Source organism: Grammomys surdaster, unplaced genomic scaffold, assembly GCF_004785775.1.
Source record: "Grammomys surdaster isolate TR1022 unplaced genomic scaffold, NIH_TR_1.0 174, whole genome shotgun sequence".
NCBI lineage: Eukaryota > Metazoa > Chordata > Mammalia > Rodentia > Muridae > Grammomys > Grammomys surdaster.
The window spans coordinates 25,161,019-25,185,872 of record NW_021604622.1 but is presented as its reverse complement, the minus strand read 5'-3'; the positions used below and the strand labels follow the sequence as shown (position 1 = coordinate 25,185,872).

At 44.8% G+C, this 24,854-nt stretch overlaps 1 protein-coding gene across 1 annotated transcript in view; it reads right to left on the bottom strand.

The window, feature by feature from the left end:
• Positions 1-23,411, bottom strand: part of Sema5a (semaphorin 5A) — a 433,461-nt gene extending 410,050 nt beyond the window's left edge. Inside the window, exon 1 of the mRNA XM_028767632.1 lies at positions 23,083-23,411. The gene's annotated coding sequence lies outside the window, so the exon portion shown is untranslated. The remainder of the gene's footprint in view (positions 1-23,082) is intronic.
• Positions 23,412-24,854: the final 1,443 nt, after the last annotated feature.

Sequence of the window (24,854 nt, the reverse complement as noted above, 5' to 3'; positions counted from 1 at the left end):
GCTTTCAAAGAACTCCAAATGTGGGGTGAATTGTTCAGTAGCCTAGGGAAAGAAATACAAATATTACAGATAACTATACAAAATAATGAAGACTTTTTGGTCAGACTGAAAGGATTTTTCACATTCTCACTTATTATTAATATAATTACAAACAAATGTGAACATTTGGTCAGCTACATGCTAAGCGTGCTTGTCAGTGTGTGTGTGTGTGTGTGTGTGTGTGTGTGTGTGTGTGCATGTGTGCATCAGGTCATTAAAAGCAACAATGATGTCTAAAAACAAGCTAACAAAACAGAGGGAGAAGGAAAGAACAGGAATGGCACACACAGTGCAGATGAAGACACACAGCAAAGTAGCAGACGTTAATGTGGATTACACAAAGATGTCATTAGTGTGTCATGGTTTAACTACTGAAACTGTTGTTTGTGTAAATAAAGTTTTACTGAAACATGGTCACACACATACACACCCACCCACACACACACACACACACACACACACACACACACACCTGCAAGCTGCCAATGGCTGCTTTCATGCCACAAGGACAGAACTGACTAGTCATGACAGAGACCATATGGCCCTTGCAGCCTGACACATCCATGCTTTAATTCAGCATCTGCATTGACTGATTGGCAAGAAGACTAAGGGAGCAGAATATTTAGAGAGGGTGACATTGACTTAAAGTAAGTCTTCACGAGTGCGTTTACTGACTGTACAGAGGTAACATAGGACCATAGACCCTGAGAAAGAGCCTGATATGACAGGTCACGTGCTAGTTCAGATGTCAAACGTTCCCCTCAGATTCACATACAGATCAGGCTTAATACCAAGCTGATGTTGCCATTTGAAAATTGTGGGACTAGTAGAAACGGTGGCTGAGGGCCAGACATAGAACACAACACCTGACTCACTGTACCTGTACTCTCTGCTTCCTAATCCACTATAAGAAGAGACGCTTCCTCCACAGGTTCCTGAGGCCTTGTTCCCTAAACTGTCTCTGTTAGGATTCAAGGACATGGGCCCCAAAGCAGCAGCCCACACTCAGGTGCAAAGAGACAGACATCTTTGGGGTGGCAAAAGATGAGAAAGGCAGCACATGACTGTCTCACAAATACCAGGACAACCAAGCAATGGGACCAAAAATATGCCTCCACTTGTTTCCAGGCCTGTCCTCATTGAGAAGCTTGCAAGTGTCGGGAGCATTTTAGGACGCTTGGGATCTGAATCTCTTTGGGCAGGAACCTTCGAAATGCCTTTTCTTTCTGTGCAGACAAACACAGGGATGGACATAGAATCTCAGAAATCTAGGACAATGTGTTCTGATATATGTCAAATAATGGAGACCAGAGCAAAAAAAAAAAAAAGTACATTTTGAAATCTCTAATCTTATCTAAGGTTTGAACAGAAAAATTGACAACTATAATGACTGAAGCAATTCTATTTTTGATAACTACGAAGAAGCCTAGGAACCTGGGAATCCATTCACGTCACTGCCAAAGAGAAAAGACGCAAAAAGCTGTGGTTTTCTTTATTAACAAACCACTCCACTTAAAAACATGGCTGCTATAAAGCTGTAACTAGCCATACATCTCACGGCATAGTTCTCGCTGTGGAAAGCCACTTCTAGGGAGCAGGATGAGGCGAGCAGGCAGAGAAGACTGAATCCAGGCAGCACGTCTCTTTCCTTTCCCTCCAACTATCTAAGGCATAACAAAATGTGGGGACAAACAGTTAATGTTAGGATTAGCTAAAAGCCAAGTGGGATATGTGTGCATCAACCAATATCCAAGGAGATATTTGCATGTTCAAATAAAGGAGATTAAGAGTATCTTAGATTGCATTTACCAGGCCTGTCCTCAGGTAATATAGTTCGCCGATTTTATCAAAATTAATTCACCAGTGCCTTCAATTATGTAAATAGCTGTCCACTGTCTGATAAAGATGTCAGCTTGGCACTGAGGATTAGCCAGCTCAGGGAGGCTAACTAATGGCATGGATGCTTCCCAATTCCTCATGAAAATTACCTTGGCCTTTGACTCCTTACCTTGATTTGCCCCATGTGGTGTCTGCAGCAATAGTTTTGAGAGCTACTGATGGTCCCAAGAAGTACTGGGCCAGCACAACTTCATGATGTATGTTCTGATCCCAGCTTCCCTTCTTGCTGGTAGCCAGAGAAGATGCTGGGCAGGGAGCAGTCAGAGGCCAGGATTCAGATCCTACTTAAAGCATGGGTTAGCTACTTACTTTAACAGGTTGAAAGTGGCTGAAAGACAGACACCACCAACCTGCTCATACACGTGGGTGAAGGAGTAGAGTTCTTAACTTCTCCGTTCCTTCCCTATGCTTCCAGGACAGATGTTGACATTAGTCATCCCGCAGGGACAGATGGCACACCACAGTCCATGTGGGTATTGTAAGATAATGCAATTCAAGTGCGGGCTGGACACAGGAAGCAATTCAGAGTTGCGTAAGTAACCTGGGGGTAGCGGCGGCTACTCAGGCCAGATGGAGTAGGAAGAGAATTGACCAGACCTGAAATGAGTTGAAGCTCTGGGTAGAAGGGTCCAGCTACCATGCTGCAGATATCATATCTTCAAGCCATGAGTCCATTTCCTCACCTCCTCTCTACAGCTTCCAGGGGAGATAGCCCACAAGAAGCAAAACTTTGATATGCTCCAGAGCCTGGGGTCTGCAGAGGATCTGGTAGGGTAGCGGTAGATAAGAAATCAAGTCCGCCCTTTTCATAACACTGAGCTGCCTGCCCTAATGCAAAGCGGAGCAGCAGTTCCAAAGCCTGCTTATATTTTTAGCAAATGTTGCTGCTTTCTTCCCATCCCTTCACTTTCTCTGTGAAGGTTCTCCTGTGTGCAGTGAACCTAGCCAGGAAGGCGGCACAGCTGCACAGCGAATGTGTTTCTGAGAAGAGAAAGACATCAAACCACAATGCAGCTGTAACCGTTTCTGTTCACTGGCTCATGCCAAGAGTCAGACCCACTGGCATTAAAGACTGCCCACAGTGGAGTACACTAACACGCTAACAAACATACGTGAACAGTTTCAAGTGTTCAAAGAACCAGCACAAACCGTGAGCCAGTAACCTAACAGATGTCCAAAGTTCTCCTTTAGGGGACATCAGAAGTGTGCTTCCAATACAACCTGCATCCAAAATCCTCCCTCATGATCACTACAGTTGCCTTGTCCTGTCAGTATATTGAAGCTACCTAGAAGGCACTGATATTGTCAGAAACCGTGCAGCTAATATTCATGAAACAAAAGCCACCAGAGTAAAAAGGATCCCACATTCTATAGGGGCTAAGTTCGCCATTCATGAGTTACATTTGCTTAAGTTACCCTGTGTTGGCTCCCAAGCCCTGTATGCACAGACATGAAGGCAAGCGTGACCGACTTAAGCATAGGATTACATGTGATCTTTTCAGTTCCCAGACATTGCACAGGAGGAATGGACTGGCAGACAGTCTTTCCCACAGACAGCCTACGCACACTCTCCACACGTTCCTCTGCGGTGAGCTTTGCCTTCCCCTCTAAACGCTCCCCCTCACCCACATCAGGGCACACTCAGGTTCTCCAGCCTTGCACAGCTGGAAAGCCCTGGGGCTGTGCAACCAAAAGTCTTCAGAGGACATAGGCCTGTGCCAGTTTCTGGGCACAGGCTGGAAACTGCCATTTCCTATCTCTTGAAGCCTATAGAGAGAGGCCATAGGCTAGAGCCCTTCCACATCAGATATGTAAATGAGGCCGCTTCTTACACCCAGCTGTGAGAGGCCAGCTGTGTTGACTCCAGGGCTAGCCAATATGTGACTGCAATTGGATGAGACCCAAGAAACTCCAGTCGAGCCCAGGCCCCAAAGAGGCCGTGTGGCATGATAATACGTGATAGCAGCTTGAACTACATAACTGTACTTACAAGCAATTATTGATTTGATTTGTTTTCTTTCAAAAGGAGTGAAAAAAATAAGAAGCTTCTGCCAAAGAAAAGAAACACCTCCCCTTACACTCTAGAAGCCAGCACAGGGTTTCGGGTCAGTGAAGACGCTGAGCTATGTCGGGATGGCAAGATGTTAAGCTTAGGCAGTGTTTAGATGTGACGGTTTTATTTGCAGAACTTGGTACTTAGGGAAGAGCCATCGTGTGCCGAGCCTGTTGTTGCCTAGATAGCTCTGGTTATCATCATCCTCTCTCTTCCAATTCTGAAAACACAACCAGCTGACAGCAATACCACAGCCTCCCGGAACCTCTGACTACGGTGACAGTGTGCTACAGGGATGGCAGCCAGCCCATGAGGACAAAAAAAAGGCTTCCCCTCTGAGCCAGCCAGCTCTGCTCCATGACTGAAGCAAGAATCCACAGCCTCCTTCCTGGCTACTGCACTTGTCAGGACCTTCCTGAGGGGTCAGGGATTCCACTTTACCACTCTGGTGGGCAGACTACTCTACTGGAGAGCTGTGTGCATGACCTGTCCTTGTCCTGTGGCCCACAGGGAGCTACGCAGTTCCGCCTTCCACAGGACCTCATGTTCATAGCTTCATGTTTATCCTGAGCCAGGAAACCAAAATCACTTAATGCAACTCAATTTTGAAAATTTAACACATAGAATTCTGATACCAAGACTATCCCAGACACTGACCCTGGTATAAAGAAGCAAAAAGAAGTCATTTCAGTCAGGAATCTAAATTTTAGGCTAGAACAAGGAAGTAGGCTTCAGGCATGAAAATGACTTTGGGCTAGGACAGGGAAGTTGGCTCAGATATTTTGGTCATCCTGATAAGCCCTTAGAAACAGTGATCACAGGAGTGTTCACAGAATTTTGTTTACTGCCTTGCTTGCTCTTTGACTATTTGTGTTTATCGCCTTGCTTGTTCCTTGAGTATTTACATCTATTATACTGCTAGTTCCTCAAACTAGAACTGACCTTAATACTTGCGCGTAATTAAAACTGTACAAAAGAAAAAAATAAACTGAACTGGGCCCAAACTTTCTGTTAACATTATAAATAAATCCCATGTTTTCAATACTGCCTCTCCTAGCTTTCAAATCCTCGTGAAATCCCACGAGAATATTTGAAAGTGACCACAAGCTTAGGTTAGTAGTATTCATTTATTCTGTTTAAAGCTTTCCAGGAACAAGCTTTCTGGAGCAGAATGGATTATGGAAGAGGAATCTTTTGATAAGTGGAGTGGTTGCTAAGCCCTCTGTCGACCTTTAAATGCACAGACACTCCTTTTGTACTTGCTGGTGTCAAACTTCTAGATATCATTTGGCCTGGCTGTGCTTTGTTCCCATCGAAATGCAGGCTGAAGTTTCACTGCCAGTGTGACGGCACTGAGAGGTGGCGGGCTTGGCGAAGTGATCAGGCTGTTTTAAAGAAAATTTATATACTTCTTCCACAGACAAGGCTGACACCAAGCATCCTCTCCCTTAGCTCCCTCTTCACCAAACATGACTTCATAGTGGCGAGGCCTCGGTAGATACATAGATGTATGTGCTATAGGCACTATACACATGGATTTTGGAACCATGACACAGAGTAGACTTCTTTCCTCTGTGAACTGCCCAGCTCCAACAGACAATTCAGACTAGCACAGCCTTCTGAATGGATGCCTGAAACCCAAGGACCATTAAATCCAGAGGGTGTCACACTCGGATACTCAGTAGCTATTATCTTAGGAGGCTCACTGGCCAGCCATACTTCTAAAGAGGGGAAATGCCAAGAATTCACTGGGAAGCCACAGAGGAAGGCATCTCAGGGATATTTGCCAGTGCAGTCTCTTCCTTGCTCTGGAGCTCTGCCTTCGTGGCTTTCTTAGAGCTGAACATACCCAGAAGTGCACACCACATGCAAAAACCCTAACCCATGTCTATGTCTGGCTTATACTATGAGGAGCAGATCAAAATAAGGTCAAGGGTGTCCTTCAGAGGTAAGGGAAAGTCACACGCACAGGGTTGGCGCTAATGGCAGAATCGAGACACTCCCATTTAAATGAGCATGCATAATTTAATAGATGACACGTGTAATCACACATAGTCTTTCTAGAATGTACCTGATTTGATGGATAGTTGGAACTTAAATGCATATATACAAATTAAATACCCAACACTAAAACACATACATAATTGACAATAATTGTTTTAAGCAAAAACAATAGTCCTGCATAAAGAATAGTTAAGGACTCCCTTGCAATACTCTGTTCCTTATTTTAAAAGTACTGGCCAAGATTTAGCCTCTTCCATGTTTCTGTAAGACAAAAGGAGGGAAAGGATGGATATTATCCACCTTGCTCCCACGGCTGTAAACTCCTGGGTAATGAGCTCACAACTTGGGAAATAACTGCTGTGTGCCATCCTCATATTGGTAACCTGGTGAAGACTAGGCTCAGTCCAACATTTCCCTTGGCATGTACACACTAGGAGAACCCGAGGAAAACAGAAATGGTTCTTCTCTGGAACCTGTAGACTAATTAGGGATCTTGACCAACACACTGGACTTTAAAGAGGGGTATTCAAGTTTACCCAAACTTCGTGCTAGAGAGCTGCAGTGAAGGTTGGGGGGAGAGGCCACAGTGTGCTGCACTCAGCATACTGAAGCTCTTAAACTTCTGCAAAGTCCATATTCCTCTTCCTTATCATGGCTGCTGGACATCTTCACAAAGGAAGGACATCCTGCCACAAGAGTGAATTCATGGACTTGGTCCCTTGAGAGGTACTAAGAAACCTGCTGTGCACTTGGGGGTTCTGTGAGACATATAGGCCAATGTCACAGAGAGATGACAAGCTCCAAACTTCCCTGTAATCCCCACAAAAGACTGCAAGCAGCTCAAGATTTACTTAGTAACCCTTAAGCCATTTTTTTTTTTTACTTAAAGAAACATCTACATGCAGAAAACTGCATGGTTAGATAATATGTGCTCTCTAACGGACAGATAAGCAGACAGACAGACAGACAGACAGACAGACAGACAATAGAATGCCAGAGACTCAAACTTTGGCTATACACAGAGATATCTTATGCAGGCAAAGCTACTAATCCTCTGTCATGTTGGCTTATCTGTGAAGGAGAGGACATATGTTAAAGGAGAAACAGGACTGGGGAGTGTACCTCAGAAGTATAGCACCTGACTAGCACATACAAGGTCCTCAGCTCAATTTCCAGCATACACACAGATGGGAGGACAGTTCGGGGGCTTCCTGAAACACTAGGAAGACAGCAATCTCATGCCTCTGCCACTTCCCTCCGATCCCTGCAGGCCCCTTTACCCCAGGGAGTAAGCCCCACCAAGGAAGGAGACATTAAAGGACCATGTCTATGCTCCTCTGTTCCCCTACATAATTCTTCCTCTCCCCTCTTACAACTGTGACCCTGCCTTAGGCTCCTGGCAACTCCACAATGTTGAACAGAACCTGGAACATTGGTTTATGTTCTCTGTGAACACTGCAGAGAAATAACATCCGTTCCGGGACAAAGGATATCCCCACTGGAAAACAGGTGTGGAGAGGATAAAACTATGGCCAGCTCCTGCACACCATCTTTGTGGGTAGGGTACAGCGCCAGCCTAGACCAATAACTAAGACATACTCCCTGGCAGTCAACATGGCCCCTCTTCTCCCAGTGTCTTCCATGGGGCTAGGCCACAGTAAAAGTAAATCACTGATCCAGTGAGTACTAAGACCCCAATGTGAACCCCTCTTTAAAAACATAAGAGAACACCATCTCTCACTGAACATTTAGAAAAGCTTACCTGAACAGACAGAACTGGAAATCCTCAAGAGTGTCCCCACAGATTCAGAGCTCTGTGGAATGTTAGTATCAACTAAGATGCAGTGGGTATTTCACAAATCAGACACAGACGTTTCCCTTCTCACCTTCTGACAAGCCAATTTCCAGTAAGGCAGTAGAAATCATCAGACTAATGCTATTAAAATCAGCCTAGATTTTTTTTTTAAACAATGGATTACTTTACAAACAAACAGACAAAAAAAATGTAGGGAAAATAGAATCAATAAATAAGGCAGAGGAGAGTGCACTGTGTGTGTGTGATGGTGGTGCCTGTCCCTAGACACGGGAGATGTATACATGATGCCCTCAAGAGGATCGTGTGTGTCTGGGATGATTGGGAGCCACACATGAGTCACAGATGTTTTTTCATCAGGGTAACAGTATATTCCTTTCCTTCTCCTATAGATGAAAGGTTGCTATGACGACTAGATGCTTTCTTCCTGGAGGTCTACCGCCCTTCTCCTTTGACCTCTCTTTCATGTACTCGGCATAGAAGAAGAAAAGCAGATTTCAGCTGTTCTCCATACTCCTTCACAGAGTCACAGAACGTCCCTGCTATGTATCTCGTGGTCTTCTAGCGGCTGGTACGGGCTCCAGTCTTACACAACACAGAGATTTCAAAACTGCAGATTAACCTTTGGTTTTCTCCAGAGAGCCATATATTAGTCTGAACAAAGCCACCCATGATTGTGTTGGATTTCAGGTGACAACCTAGTGACGCTGAATGTGCTGAACTGTCTGCCTGTTCGACACTGTGATGTCTGAGCTGCCATTACTAATTTTGGATCGTTGGAAACCATCCAGCTCAGAACACATTTGAACCTGATGAAAATAACCGGGCTACCCTCAAAACACTTCAACCTACTGTGAGATCAACAGATGTCCTAGTGACAAATGACACATCCGGAATGAATTCCTTAAGGAGGTCTGAGGGATCTTCCACAGGTTATTTTTTAATAGATGTCTCTTTAGGAGTTACAATTATTAACATAGGATGTAACGTCTGTGACTGTAAGCAGAGGACTTTACAGAGTGGAGGTACAAAATACCACCTCAAATATTCACTACAAAATTATACAAATTCCCACACTCCTTGAGTCTCTAACTACTTTGGTTAAATAAATTTAATTAACTGATGAGGTTAATGTGGAGAGAAAGCTAACAAACTTCCAATTGCTCAGAAGGACAAACATGTACTTCAAACATGGACATATTCCATCAGCTGTCAACAAGTTCCTAACTGTATTCCAATCTATTGTATATAAGTGCATCTATGTTTTTAGTTTTGCATGCATCTGCAAAGAAAAGATCAATTTATGTGACACTAATGCTCTTTTTACCCCAGGATTTAAAAATACTTAACATCACCTGTAATGTGTTTGGGTCATGCCACAATTATCAGGCCAAACAGCCAGCTGACTGAAGTCAATCTTAGTGGCTGGTTAAAGAAGAGGAACAAGGATAAATGTATGTAGTCCTACAGACTATGAGAAAGTAGCTTTTCCTAATGTGCATCAGACTTGTTTTTATAAGGCTAGCCCCTCAGGCTTCATTAAACCCAGTAGCCATTTTCTTGCTCATTCAAACCTGCAATTAAGGAAGAACCCATGGACACTTGGCCCTGAGTGCCTCTCAGAAGTCCCTACCATGAACAATGTGCTAATTACCCCTCTGTCCAGGTCTCTTAATGACAATCTGCCATGCCTTCAATTTCAACCCTAATTCTTCTACTTAGGGCCGTCTTTTGCAACCTCAAGGCCCAAAGATTGGCCCCAAAGGCTAACTCATCAGGGAATGTATACTTTAATTAAAACACAAAATGCCCAAAGATCATTGAAAGATACTTAAAGCCAATCTTAATACTGTTAAAGTGTGTGTATTGCCACCACTAATTAAAGGTGCTCTTGATTGTGGATCCAGGGTGAAATTGCATCCTTATTTTATGGGACACAATGGAGCCACTCTGAGAAAGAGGCTGCCAATATTCCAGAATTAGGTGCCAAATTGGGTAGTGATGTATCCTGGCTCTTCCGCAGATAATAGGATCAGGAATGGCTAGAAAGATCCAAGCTGCAATTATTTCTTTTAAATACACCCAAATCTGCTTGGGAAGCAAGAACAGAAAAAGCCAGTGTAGATGGCACAGATTCATTTAACTTTCTGGGAAGAGAGATGAGATGGGGCCACCATTGTCTACATGGAGGAGCTCGCTTTGCTTCTCAAGGTCTTCCCACATTGACCCCTAATCATGCTACCAAGTAAGCAAGCTCAATGAAGGTGGGAAGGGAAAGGAAGCCAACGGGACTGGGTGAAGCAGAGAGAACTATGAAACAAGAGCACACCTCACTAGATTTCTGTATAATACGACCAAGAGGTGAGCATGATTCTTTTCCTAGTAGAACAAAGTATTTAAATACTATGAGAAAAATTGTGTGTCTGTGTGTCTGTGTGTGTGTGTGTGTGTGTGTGTGTTTCTAGAAGATTTTCAAGGCAGTCATTCACCCAGATCATATGAAGTCCACCTGTCAGGTGTCCTGTGTTCCAGTCTCTCCTGCTCCTCTTCTCCAACCAGAACTCACCAATCAAGTGAGGACCTGAAGTATATGTTTTCTATTATAATCTATACGGGAACATCTTCTCTTTCCCATATGATAGCAACACTCGGAAATGCCTCCTGCCATCCAAATTTCAGGATATGTTCTCTACAAACCAGGTAAGTCAATTTTCTCTCTATCCTTGGTCTGAATTCAAACCATTAATCTCTTTTCGTATGCATTAAGAATCAGTGAAATATGTATCTATTTCTTTAAGAAATGTTTTCCAGGTGTTTTTTAATTGGGGTACAGAATCATGATATCTTAATCTGTCCTGTTTACAGTTGCAGGAACTAAACGCCAAGCAATGATGGGATGAAGTAGCCTGGTCCTCCATGAGGTGGCGTAAAGACAGTAGGATCTTTAAGAGACAGAGTATAGTGGGACGTACAGTATAGATGGAGTTGCTGTTGGCTCCGCCCATGGTTCTGACTTCCGGCCTAATTTCTCCACCATTACGATACCACCCACCATAAGGTTCTCATCACTGTCAAACCACCCTGGTGCCACATCCTTATACCTCTAGAACCATAACCTCTTTTATTAACAAGTTACCCACCCTTGTGTACTACATTATGGTAATGGAACGGACTAACACGCTCCGACTCCCTGAAGTTTTAGTGAGTGTGGAATCCTAAAAGCCGTTCTGCTATTCTTGCCTCTCAGAAGTGTCCGGTAAGTTCCCTACTGTGAGTCCTTCACTAGCTTTCCCAAGTACCAAAATAAACCTCCAGGAGATGGAAACTCAGCAGGTGGGCCTGGAGAAACTGCTCAAGTTAAATACCATTTGCAGGCAGGCGGAAGCTTTCAAGTGAATGAATCTCGGAGACTCTTCCTTGCCAGCTCGCTCTTTCCTGAATGATTTCTCCTCACAAGCTGGTGATGGGATTGAGGAATTCCATCACTGCTGGCAGACAGAAAGTAAATTTGGCTCTGGGCCTGACTTCAGAGCAGACTTGGAAACTGCAACAACCAAAATCCGCCGTCTGGACTTGTACAACTCTGTTCAGACTCCTCCCCCTCCCAGGCCACCCCCAGGACCACTGCACAGCTCGCGTTCACGGGAACATTCTCGGATATAAAAAGCAGTACGGAGTCGATGGTCTTAGCTTTGCACTGGACAAAATTTGGGGCCGGTAGGTAAAGAGGAGAATATTAGACATCAACTACCAGTTCACGTGGTGTGACCAGAAGCGAAGGAAGGATGATTGACTGGAGGTGGGGTACGCACAGCCCTGCCACACGGAGCTCTTTCATGAGGAAACGGGCGGAAGAGTGGGGTTTCCATCACTCTGCAGCAGGCAAAGGGAATGTGACCCTGGGAACACGTATGTCCTCCCCAGCTAGGCAGCTCAGCACGTGGAACAGAAACGGCCACTGTATTCCTGTTGTGCCAGTAATGGACTCTGAATGAGATGACAGAAAGCAGCCCAGGATCAAGACTGGGGAGAACACAGAATGCTTGCTTGTTGTCACATCAGCTGTAGCAGCTCCCAGATCCACTATTCTGACAAACATGAGTCAGCTGATCCCGCAAACCTCCTTCCGCATAGTAAAGGAAGATGGCTGACATCAGCTTTTCCAGTGAAGATGGAGCATGGGGACGTAAAGACTGATTGAGGGCTGGGAAGATGCTCAGTCAGCCTTGCTTGCTTCAAAAGCCTGCAGACCTGAGCTCAATGTCCAGCGCTCATAAAAAAAAAAAAAAAAAACAAAGCTGCAGGTATTGGCTTGTGGTTTGAAATTGTAATGCCATCCCTGGAAAGGTCGAGATGGGTCTCTAATAACAAGGTCTGTCATGAAGGACAATATGTGAGTGAGTGTGTGACCTCTGACCTCCACATATACACACATGTACTGGCACAAAACAAACACATACACAAAGACATATACGTACATAGAAATGTACAGAGAAAAGACAGACACTCTACATGCCCACACATACAGAAATATATGCATGTACACAGACAAGTACATAGAGAACACACAGACTCCCCACATGTCCATATACACAAAAGACTGAAGGGTGAATAGAGAATACCACCTTATTATACAAGTGGGGAAGGTATGTTGTTAAAGATTAATCTCTGAGAATCGAAGCTCATTCACTGGAAAGCATCATTTTTATATTCTATGTAGACAGAGTTTCTCAACCTGTAATTCTTTGGGGGGTCGAATGATCCTTTCAGGGGGTCACATATCAGATATCCTGCATATCGGATACAGTTATGAAGGTGTAACAAAATAATTTCATGGTTGGGAGTCACCACAACATGAGGAACTGCATTAAAGGGTCGCAGCGTTAGGAAGGTTGAGAACCACTGTCGGTGGCTTGGAAACATTATATTTAAATGGATACAATGTCTGCCTTTAACTCCTAGCTCTAGGTGAAGAGTTTTCCTTTTTTGACATATGAAAACGATCTCACGTGACAGGATCTCTTGTAGACCTGGCTGGTCTCCAACTTGCTCTCCAGTCAAGAAATGTCTAATCTCTCGGCTTCCACATCTGAAATGCTGGGACTATAGGCACACACTAAGTTTATGCAGAGCCAGTACCCATGATGCATTAGCGAAACAGTCTACCAACTGAGCTACATTCCCATCTCGAGGTTACCCAACCATAAACTTCAGAAAAAATTAGGAAGAAGGTGTCTACTGATACAAGAAAATGAATTCATAATATCTGGGGTCTTTTCGAATGTTTCAGCCTGCAATAATAAAGTTAGGATCCTACACATCGGCTAGTATCCAAAAATCAATATTTGATGTGAGATCTTAGATGCTTTCTAGGAAAGTAAATGGCTAGAAAAAGTAAATGCTTTCAAAGGTAAGGATCCCTGGTCAGAACAATGTCTCCATATCGCACTGCACGTAATACATAATTGTGGTCAACTTAAGCTATCTGAACCAAAGCAAGTCAATGACTACTCTAGAGATACTGTAACAAGAGAAAACCTCATAGTTTGGTGACTCTGTACCTAGAAGTCTGTCATGACAACATGGAGACTTCTCTGACCGTGTCATCCTTAGTCAACCCATTTAACAAAATATATAACCAGTTCCCTTGAAAATCTAGAGAGCACTGTCTTTATTACAAATAAAAGAAAACAAAGCCAAACAAGAAAAACAGTGGCTACATAAATAGCATTCTACTGATCCTTGAAACCATCAAACCAGGCACAAATATAGAAATAAGTGTCACAAAGAACTCCTTACCACTCACCATGGGCAATCGGTCAGGACTGACCATAGAAAGTGTGGCCTGATTATCAATGTTGCTTTTAATTTCCTTAGATTGCATAAACTTATTGGGAGAGACAAATTCAGAATAAGTCAGCAAGGAATAAACTCCAAGAGCTCTATAAAAATGTTGCAATCAAGTCTCAGAATGTCCATCTCAACTTCCTGACAATGCAGGGGCTAACAGAATGTGTGTGTGTGTGAAGAAATGCAGTGCTCTTCCCTGCACCATCACAGAGTAAATAAAAATGCTTTCTTACTAATGAAGAGGTGTGTACGAGCTAGACGGTCACCCAGCCATTGCCAGATCCCGAAAACCATGCAGGGTGTTCCTGGCAAAGAATGCCTATGCCCAAGTAAACACTTTCACAGAAAGTCACAGAAGCCAACTGGTGTGGGAAAAGCAAAGTGCCCACGGGAGAGCTGAACAAGCTGGTGGCAGGAGGCATGGGGGATTTTAAGGCAGTAGACAGATGGAAGTCTCAATAAACAGTAGGAGAGGGCAAAACTCACTCATTCTCCCAAGAGACAATAGGAGAGGAAGCAAACTGCAAGCAGTGCACATGTATTTCAACCCAGACCCTATTTCCAGCGTTACATTTTAACCAAAAAATTAAAAGTGCCAAAGCAGGGAGAAGCAGGGTAGAAAGAGCTAGAAGTGGCTCTATGACTCTTAAAAAAATAAAATATGAGTAGGATGGAAGCATTTTTAAAACTTGTCCTCTAACCAGGTATGAAGCCTTCACCTGAGGATGTTGAAGTGAGAGGCCTGCTTCAGCTAGGAGTTTGAGATAGCCAGCGCAACACATCCAGGACTCTATGAAAAGAAAAGTGAATGAGGGAGGGAAGAAAGGATAGATGGAGAAGATGAAAGTGCAAAAACAACGTAAGACCTTGTGCTCTGACTTTAGCTGTGGCTGTTGGAAGATACCTGCTACTGGGCCACATAACAAGACCCTGTCACAGGAAGAGAAAGTTACCTGCCTCACAAAGCAGTTGAAGCAAATGCCAACAAGCGTCAGTATAAAAGTAGCTTTTATTTGCCAGATGCTGTTGTCGTCTCAGAGGCTTACTGCTGAATAAGCTCACCCTTTCTAGTTCTATCTGAACTCTGGCTGGCTGTTTCAACTCAGTTGTTCTAGCTCAAACTCCTCTCCAAGCTGACTGATTCAATCTGGCTTCTCTCAGCATCTCACTGAGTTGCTCTTCTTGGCCTCAAACTAACTCTGGCAATCTGTTGTAATCTTTTGGCTCCTTATTCTCTGGCTCATTCTGTCTCGACCTGCAGGCTGTCTCTGTAAAACTGTCCCAATAAAACTGTCTCTTCTCTACCTCTCTCTCCCCACTTCTCGTTTTGATCATCTCTCTTCCCTGTGTTCTTGTGAGAGTTAAGTGTATCCTATCCCTGTCTCATTCTGTCAAATCTTTCTCTGATTCATCACTTTGTCTGCCAATTAATTAGATGTCACTTTCAAATATGTCTGCTTCCTTCTACAAATTAACCTTACCAACATTGTTTGGGATTAAAGGTATATATTAAGGATGTATCTGTATTCTAGCCACAGGGATTAAAGGTATCTGTATTCCAGCCAGAATATACAAGAAGGTCTTTGGATATGATCTCTTGCCAGAGCAGCCATATTCCTGGATTAAAATTCAGAAGTGTAGAAGCAACCACAGGCATGGTCCTTGACCTTTCAGAGAAGAGTGTCTTCACTTAGTGAAGAAACTTTGCCTTGTCAGTTACAGACCTTGGTTGACACTCTGATGAAACATGTGATTCTGTATTGTCCATTGTATTCCTCTAAGCCACACCCACAAAACAGCTGGACCAGCTGGAGCCAGTGGAATCACCCAGTCCTTCCCAAAGTATCTAGGTTCAATGATGAGTTTAGCTGATAGACTGACATGGTTATATGGCCTCATGTGTTTATCTATATTCCTGAGTTTACCTATATTCCTAACAGAGACTACAATGCCACAGACTCCCAAAAAGAAATTCTTTGCATCAGGGAAACTTGGTACATCTCGGAGCCCAGTAGCCTTGAGACTAACTATAAAAATGTATGGGAACACCAAATAAAACCCCTAGTAAATGCAGAAGGAACTATGTTTAGGCTGCCTGCACTTTAATTCACTCTAACTTTAGAAATTATGTCCCAGATTTCCATTTATAACTGTATCACTGAAGTATGGTACATGCTATGAAACTGAGTCATTGTAAGTGTACAATTTGAGTAAATGCCCATGTGGGTGACCACCTCCGCAACCTAGATTTAGACAATGCCATTCTCCAAAAGAGACTTGCCTTCTCGTTTGTCTCCCTTCCAGTTCTCACTGTTAGCCCTAGGCAATCACTTATCCACTTTCCATCTTTATAGTTCTGCCTCTTCTAGAAGTTTCTATAAACAGAATCAAACAATGTGTGGTCTTCTGTGGCTAGCTTCTTTCACCCACCTCCATGTTTTGAGGCTCGCGTCTATTTCAGCATACATCAAGGGCTCAGCCGGGTCATTGTGGAGCAGAACCTACTGCACAGAAATAAACAACTTGTTTCGCCACTTGCCTGCTTCAGCTTATTAAATGCATACATCCAACTAAATGGCAAGACTTACGGGGCTGATCTCAGAAACGCAATGAAAAAGCCTGGCATATTTCTAAAATATTCTGAAGTCATAATGTGTGAAAATATGTAATGAGGATACAATTTGTTCCCTGGAACTTTGTGTGGGTGGGAAGTGTTTTTAAATAAGCAAATAACATCCCGGCGTTTCACTTTTTCATGTTTTAATACACACAAAGTGTTTTGTACTAATTCCAAGTCAAGCAAGGTCATCGATTCATTTACCAAGTACCTACTTAATCTATAATTAACATATATTAGAATATATGGAGTGCACAGTCCTGGTTCCTGGCTTTCAAACAACAGTGTATTCCAAGACTGTGATCATGAATCAATTTAAGCTTATGTGAATATTTTTTTTTACTCCTATGAAGACGATAAACAGTGTTCACCATCCTTGTTACCTGAAAAAAAAAAAAGATAGTGTTGTCTAAGTAAGCCAAGGTCATATGTGGCCAATGCTCTTCTGTAGCCAATAGTGTATTAGTGCATGAATATATTTACTCCTTCATTCAGCCTGAGGGCCCCATGTATGCCAAATACCATTCTAGGCACCCTGCACCACACAGATGTAAACAAAGAAATCTCATCTTGTCGCTAAGGTTCTCACTCTCCGTTGGGGCAATCCATGAAGAGTTGTATACAATGCGTGGGCCATGTGACACACGGTAAATGGAGAATTAAAACAAGAAGGCCGAGGGAAGGACTAGGAAGAGGAGATGTTTTAGAAGGTGTATTTGGAGAGTCCTTCTGAAGGGGGCATGTATGGGTAAGGATCTCAAGGCTAAATGCAAAGGCACAACGTCTCACAGGGAAACACACCAAAAGCATTCCAAGCAGGAGTGCCACAACCTGGCTTCTAGAAACATACAGCAGGATCCAAGGACAGAGTAGCAGGGGTAAGAGTTAACAGGTCATAGAGCCATGTGGTCTTGAAGCCAGGTCCACCTTCGCTATTTCTCCTATAGAGCCCAGGCCTATGGACCCAGTCTGCATGAAAGGGGGGCACAGTGTGACAGTGGGTAGGCATGAAGTGGGCAAACAGCCAGGCAAGCTCACGTGGTTCTATTGGTGTCTCTGAATCCTGGGACCTCTCTCCTGTGTCCTCATGCAGTTTCTCCGGAACAGAAGCTCGTCTAACATTGTGTTTTGCACTGTCCTTTCTGAGGTCCCACTTGGTAACCAACCACCACGCCACTCCTGCAGGGGAGCCTCGCTGGCTTCCCATCTCCCTCTCCACTTAGCATCTTCTCCTCGGAAGATAAGCTTTCCAAAGGCTGTCTACAACCAACGTAGATGTGGGGTTCTCTCACCCAGCATGGTTCTTGGCCATTTCCAAGTCTGTCTGGATATTCAGCCACTCTGCTGACCCCTTATAAAGCTGCTACCTGCATCTATGAGCCACATGGGGACAGTGGTGCTACCTGCTCCCACCTGTGACACTCTTTGCCAGCTGCCAGATTCTCTAGCCAGGCAGTCCCTCACCACCACTCTCCGTTAGAGTGGGTGAGCCAGTCTTTCAGGCATACAGTGTTGCCAGTGAACCCCAAATTAAAGCGAAAGCTTCTCCCACTCCATTTCATAATCAGGCAAATTGCTTCCCTAAACCATGACCTCTGGGAATTCCCCTAAAGTCACGCACGTGGCTAGAAAGTGGATTTAAGTGACAAGACAGTGTAAGCAAATCCTGGTTGGCTGACACATACAGGCCAACCAGAATGAATAATGGCTGAATTGTAGCCTTGGATAGACCAAAGATGTTGAACATCTATAGCAACTCTCTCTCTCTTTCTCTCTCTTCTCTCTCTCTCTTTCTCTCTCTCTCTCTCTCTCTCTCTCTCTCTCTCTCTCTCTCTCTCTCTCTTTCTCTCTCTTTCTCAGTTTACTTATTTACTTTTGTTGTGTGCTACTCATTATAACTTCCTTAACATTACAGAAATAGGAAATCAGTTGTGTTTCTAAAATCCATTTGGCTTCAGGATGCTACATCACAAACTTCCCTAGGCATTCATCATGATGGGAACAGCTTTGGGGACCCTCTCCCAAATATGAAGCATCTCCAGTGTTTGGTCTGTCCTCCTGTAGGATTTCCCCTGTATGGAACTGTGCTTGGATAGAGCTTGTGTGACACACCTCTCCTGAGACTCAAAAGTTTTAGTGAAGCCGTGGACATTCGGGGAATGCAGGCGAAGCAGAACAAAGTGTTTCGCAGAATTATCCTCATTGTCTTTAACTGTTTTCTTTTCACGGGTGTATTATGCATCGTTGCCAGAAACTGAGTGAATGTGAACTAAATGAGTTTGGGACTCCACTGCCTGTGACCAAGTTGTCCTTGTACAACTCTGGCTGTCACCTGCGTAACAACTTTTTTTTTTTAAATCTTACATCTCAGCAAATACGGTATTATTTCTCCAATAGTGCCGGCTGCTGATAGTATCACTTGGCTGGTTATTTATCATATATATCTGTAATTGAATTACCCAGTGCAGTAATGGGATTTACTCTCAAATGTACATAAAAATGCAATGCAAAGTAAAATTGTTCCGCTATATGCTTCCCTGTCACTTGGCTTGAACTCCAGGTCAGCCAATTCCACAAAAATGCAGAGACAAAAAGGAAAGAAATGAAAGACCAGGAGATAAAACCAGGTGGGCTTACGGCCAAATATAAAAGAAACTCATCCGTTAACAAACGTATTTTCTTTTGAAATAGTTTTCTATTCACTGTTAATCAGAAAGCCAATCCCAAAACACCCAAAGAAAAAGCCGTGATTGAGTGAGTTACTTTTCCACATTCGATACTGAGCATGTTTGAAAACATTTGAGAGCTCGGGCCTGGGAATAGAGCATGCTCATCTTTGCTCTTGTCAAACAACCATAAATTTTGGACCAAAGAAGAAGGAAAGAGAAGAAGATGACAGCCATATTTTGGACAAAATGTTCCAATGACTGCTTAAGTCCCCTGCTGCACTAACTCTGTTTTCAATGACATGCCCTGGGTGAAATACAACTTCATTTTTGAAGTTGTGTGGCTTTAAACTACCCTGTGAAATGTGACTGGGTTTCCTAGTTCTAGGATCTTCCAGAAGACATGAAGGCACAGATTAACTATGTGGATACCAGTGTACTAAAATAAACCACTTAGGACTCGGTATCTTCTCTCCGATCAAGCCGTTTGTTGGTTGTGCTCTATGCTTAGACTCTGAACCCAAGAGCGTTTTGGACAGACTTACTGAGAGCAGAAACTTTGAATGTATCCCAAGATTGGGTTTGTTTTTTCCCTCTCTCTTCTTACTATGAAAAATAGATTTTGTGTACTTGGATAACCAGTACCCTAAAATGGGATGGTACTTGCTACTAAACCTAATGACCCAAATTTGGCTCTCAAACACATGTGGGAAGGACAGACACAGAGCTGCCATGTGACCTTTACACTGTGTCCTGTGCAACACACACACACACACACACACACACACACAAATGTAATAAAAAGTGTAAATGCCCAAAAATAAATGTATTTAAGAGTATACCAGCTTCATCCTCAAGCTATGTCCCAACAAGCTGATGTTCATTCCTTATACCCATCTCCGAGATGTTCTTACTCTAATCTATGGGAACTACAAACAGCAGAGCACACTATCTAGGTCAGAGCATGTCTGCAGGGTAGTAGAGTTTTTTTTTTTAAATAGTAATTTTCAACTAGCTTTTTACATCTTAGTTTAGAAAGTACTCGAGGAGCATCTATGAAAATCTCTATATTGCAGACAACAGCACAGATACTGTAAACTATTTAGAGAATGATACACACTCATCTGGGGATTCCAGAAAAGTTAACTTTGCGGAATATAAATATAACTTTGCAGGCAGGTGCAGGTAGGCCGAAAGGTAGAAGCTTCTTCGTTAGATACTTTGTTATAATTCAATTTGTTAGACACTGCAATTTATGTTTCAAACATTATTGAACATTAAACACAAAAACTTGTCACCTTGGTATTATAATTATATCCTAAGCAATTTGTCTGGGTAACTATAGCAACAATTTCAGATACGTTTTATAATACTAACTTGGTATAATTTTAGAATCAAGAATTATAGCTGATTTATAGGAAGAAATGGTTTTCTCGAATGGTTGTAAAATTCTACATTTAAAAACAAAAATGGGTTACTTGACTAGGACTTAATGTGAACGAGTGGATTTCCTCTGTGCTGCACATGGCATGGTCTGAAACACAAGCCTCTTCTTTACGGTCAGGTTCTTATTTGCAAACCCTGGAGTCCCTGCTCACTCATTTACCCAACAAGAAGTCTGATGTCTTTGGCTGGACTCTTAGCAAAGCCCTGCCCATACCTCCTTCACTTTCCTGTATTTTGTCATTGGAAAGCCTCTGTTTCGGTGACATTGTGATAAAAAGGACATCCAGTTAACTGGATAAAAATCATTTTATCTGGCATGAGAAGCAATTTATATAGCCCCCAAGAAACTGGCATCTATTTTGAGCAAGAAGCATATAACACAGAGAAATGCTTGTTGGTTTTAACAGCTGTCCCTCAGCAAGAGGCGAAACTGAGGATAGAGAAGAATTTCCTATGAGAAGCCAGTAGCTACAAGGACTTCCGGTGGTCCAGGAAACCTAGGCTCATGATAAACTTGTGGGAATATGCTTGTATTCACCTTGTATTGTTGTCGTTACTCTGTATGTCTCCATTTCTCTCTTTCATTCTCTACAGATGTAACTAGGAGGCCATTTGAGACAGACACAAGGAAGGATAAATGCCAGCTTCTCTTCAGCAGATTCTGAACACCTTAAATACTTCCTCTGGTCGAAGACAGGCTTCCCCACCCAGAAGACCAAAGTCTTTGCTCGCAGTAGGGATCCTGCAGCTGTTTGCCATTAAGACAACCAAATGAGTTAGCAGCAGTGTCCTAAAAGGCATAAGGTGAAGAGTATCATTCACTCCCCATGTGAGGAAAAGTTTGTATTGACTACAGGCACAGAAAAGCAGATACCAGTTCATGGACTTCACAACTGCATGGGCACACACTGTGACTACAGGCAGCATCTTGGATAAGCCACTGTCTCAAAAGTTTTTACCATAAACCAACTCAGAGCAAAGGAAGTCTGTGCTTCAAACAGCTACATTTAGAACCGCTTTTTCATGTAAATCAAACATGCAGAAGAAATGTGAGTGGGAAGAAAGAAATGTACACTTCTTTTGGAGTAAACACAACAAAGAGAAGTTGTTTCAGTGATCTACAACAGAAGGCGTCTGCTTAAGCCTGAAGTGGAACTGTGAACTTTTTACTCCAAGGGAGAAACTTCTCCCTCTCTCAAAACATGGAAAGCAACGTTAATAGCAATTAATTCAATGAGCCTAACAGGGTATTAAAAACGTTTCCTATTAAGGGCTAGTTTTGTCTTTCTGCGTCTTCTTATAAAAGACTAACTCCGTAATTAATAACACGTCTGCTCTTCAAAAACAGGGCTCTTCCTGATAAGCCTGGACAAACAGCTATTTTTAAAAATATAAATAAATAAACAGCAACGATTTAAACGCCCGGTGTTTTAACCAATGTGCTCCTCGGGAGCAGAACCTCCTCTCTGTATTGCACATAACTCTTACACCTTCGCGCAGTTTCAGTTGCCTTGTTAAGTCCAATTGTCAAAGAAGAAAGATGTGTACACTGAGAAATTTATAGGAATTTGTCTTAGGAAGAGACCTTTCCAGATAGACGGCTTTCGTCAACTTTTCTGTCGCTTAACTAAGCTAAAAGCTCTCCAGGGTAAAAAAAGAACACCTCTCTCAACTCTTTGCCTTTTGAGGTGAAATCACAGCAAAATCTGTGTTTTACTGCTGCCTAGGACCCCTGATCCGCTTGCCCAGGACAAAAACACCAACAAGCTCTGTGGCATCCTCTCTGAAAGCTCGCTCTTGCCGCCCCCTGCCGGGGATCTCCGGGACGCCGCAGGCGCAGGAAAGTTAAAAGCCAACTCCAGGCAACCGCATCCAGGTACAAACAACAAAAACCGAGGTGAAAGAGCTTCCCGCCAAAGCCCAGGGCGGGGGATGAGGGGGACCGGGACCTAACCGCGCTGGGCTCGGCACGAGGGCAATCGCCGGGGATTATTCCCCACCAACAGTTCCTCCAAACATCCAGAGCACCGATCTTCGCCTGGCCCCAGACTGTGAGCCCGGGTATGAAACGCATGCGGCGGGGCTGCCAGCAGACTGGGGCTCCGCGAGTGGAGTTCACCCTGCTGATGAGTCCCCAGGCTTCTCCACCCGTGCCTTATCCTCCCTCAGCAAAACACTCTGGCGGAGTTGAGTCGTAGTCCCACTACCCTCAGATTCTCACGAACACGGCAAAGCCCTTGTACAGAGAACAGGAAAATGTCCCCTAGTCCACCGAGCAAGGAGGCAGGCGATTCCGACCACCAAACCCGGTTCCAGATCCCACCAAGCGAGCCTGGCCTCGCGCGGATTTACGCACACGGATCTCTCCGAGTACCTGAGAGGTGCTGGCCGAGGTGCAGGCTTGCCCACTGGAGGGTCGCACACCGAGACCTTCCCAATCCACGCTCGGATCCAGGGAAAGGCAAAGCCACAAACTTCCAGCCCGTGCACTATCTCCACTGCGACCGCCCCCGCTTTGATGGTAGTCCTATTCTTGCACGCGCCTCTGCCAGGTTGTCCCCACCCAGGTGTCTGCAGAGTGACCCTACCCGAGACTTACACCACCAACAAATGGACTAATGCTGCCCCGGGTCCAGTTCACATGCGTAGGGTCTCAGCTATGACACTCAGGGACTCTGCGGGGGAGCGAGCTCACCAGATGCGGGGCGCGTTCCTCCTGCTAGTCATCCAGCGCCCCGGGGCCCGGAGCTGTTCCAAAGGTCTTCTTCAGTGCGCTACGAGGGAAGTCGAGGCAGCAGCCGCCACTGCACCCCGCCACTTCTCCAGAGCTATCCTCCTCTCGCAGCGCGCCAGGCTGGGGACCAGCTTGCCTGCGGGAGTCTTCAGTTGTGCAGCTGAGTGGACGGGCTCGCACCGAGAGAGGGCGACCGGTGAGGTGGCAAAGTTGGGTACCCTCTGCTTAGTAGCCGCGCGTGGGAACCCAGAACACCCCAAAGAAGAATTGCATGTACCGGGACGCCCCCGCAGTGGGAAGGTGGGATACAGTGGCCGCCGCAAGGCTGGGGCCACCGCCAGCCAAGGGCTGAGGAGCCCACCCGCGGCGGGAGCGCAGCGCGCGCGGGAGTGAGCACAGCGTGAGCAGCCGCTGCCGACGCCGCCTTCCCTGGCGAGTAGAGCCGCGCTGGGTGAGCGGGCCCAGAGCTCGGGGCGGGGAGCACAGGCCGCCTCGCCCCGCCCCCGCCACGCCCCCTCCGCCGCCCCTCCCCTACTCCGCCCCTCCCGCGTGCAAACTGAGAGCCCCACCCGCCCCTGACCTTCCCAGGCCCCTCCTCTGGCCCCGCCTCTTCCCGAGATGGGACCCCCCCCCCAAACACTCCCGGGCGGGGGGCTCTCTCCACACCCCAGGAGTCCTATTTGTGCCTCTCGAGTGCAAGTTCACCCAAGTGGTGACTTTTTACGGACTCTCTTCCTCTCCTGGAAGGGACCTTCTTTGGCGACCCGCCCCCTGTCCGGTGGTTCCGACGTGGCTACTTTGCAGGATGGGCTGTATAAAGAGCTGGAGGCTGTTCAGCCCAAACCAGAGACGTGGCGTCTGCTAGGCCGGCTTGAGCTCCAGGTATGTGCATGCCCTTAGGCAGATCGCGGGTGGGAAGAGGGTGGGAATTGAAGATTCAGTTCTTCTGTGTCATCTTAAGAAGACTGGGGTGTGTGTTGGGGGGTGGGGGGCTCCGCAGATTCTTACAGGCAAGTTCTTGAAAAGGATAGATCAGACAAATGAATAAATCTGCCATCCAAGGAAACAGAGCAAGAGGTTCCCAAGTAGCCCTAATCGGCCTTAGGAGAGGGTTCACTCATGGACAGACCCAGCTGGGCTAACTGGCACTTCTGCAAGTATCTTGGGACTTTACTAAGTGAGCATCGGAGCAAAAAGTTTATCTTGGAACACAAAGTAAATGCCTCGGAAAGGGAGTTTTTATTGAGGCATCCGTTCGTTGTTCAGTTCTCCTTCTAAGGAAATGATCAACTCACCAAGTTCTAAACAACATACGGGATTATTTAGAGGGAAAATTACAGGATAAAGAAAGTCAGAAAACGTGGGTTCCTGCCCCTATAGCCACATGTGATCCCCCTTCCCTCAGAATAAGGTGAGGGAACAACCTTTAGGTTTTCCTCCCATGCCCGGCCTTATTGGTGGCTTCAGGGTGCTTTTGCATAAGGAATCTTGTCAAAGAGCTTCTTAGCTTCAGGACCTAAGGATGTCCGCTTTTGCAACATTCACATCATGGCATTGGCAAGTTGCAAATATGCCCGGGTCGGAGAGGGGTGCCGGTCACAGTGCAGGACATCTGTGAGAATTCCATAGTGCTAAACAGGGACCAGGAATGTGTCACAGCTTGTCCGTGACCACAGAGATTCAAGAGGAGGTGGATAGAAGCACAAATTGCCACCGATTTGTTGTTTCTGTCA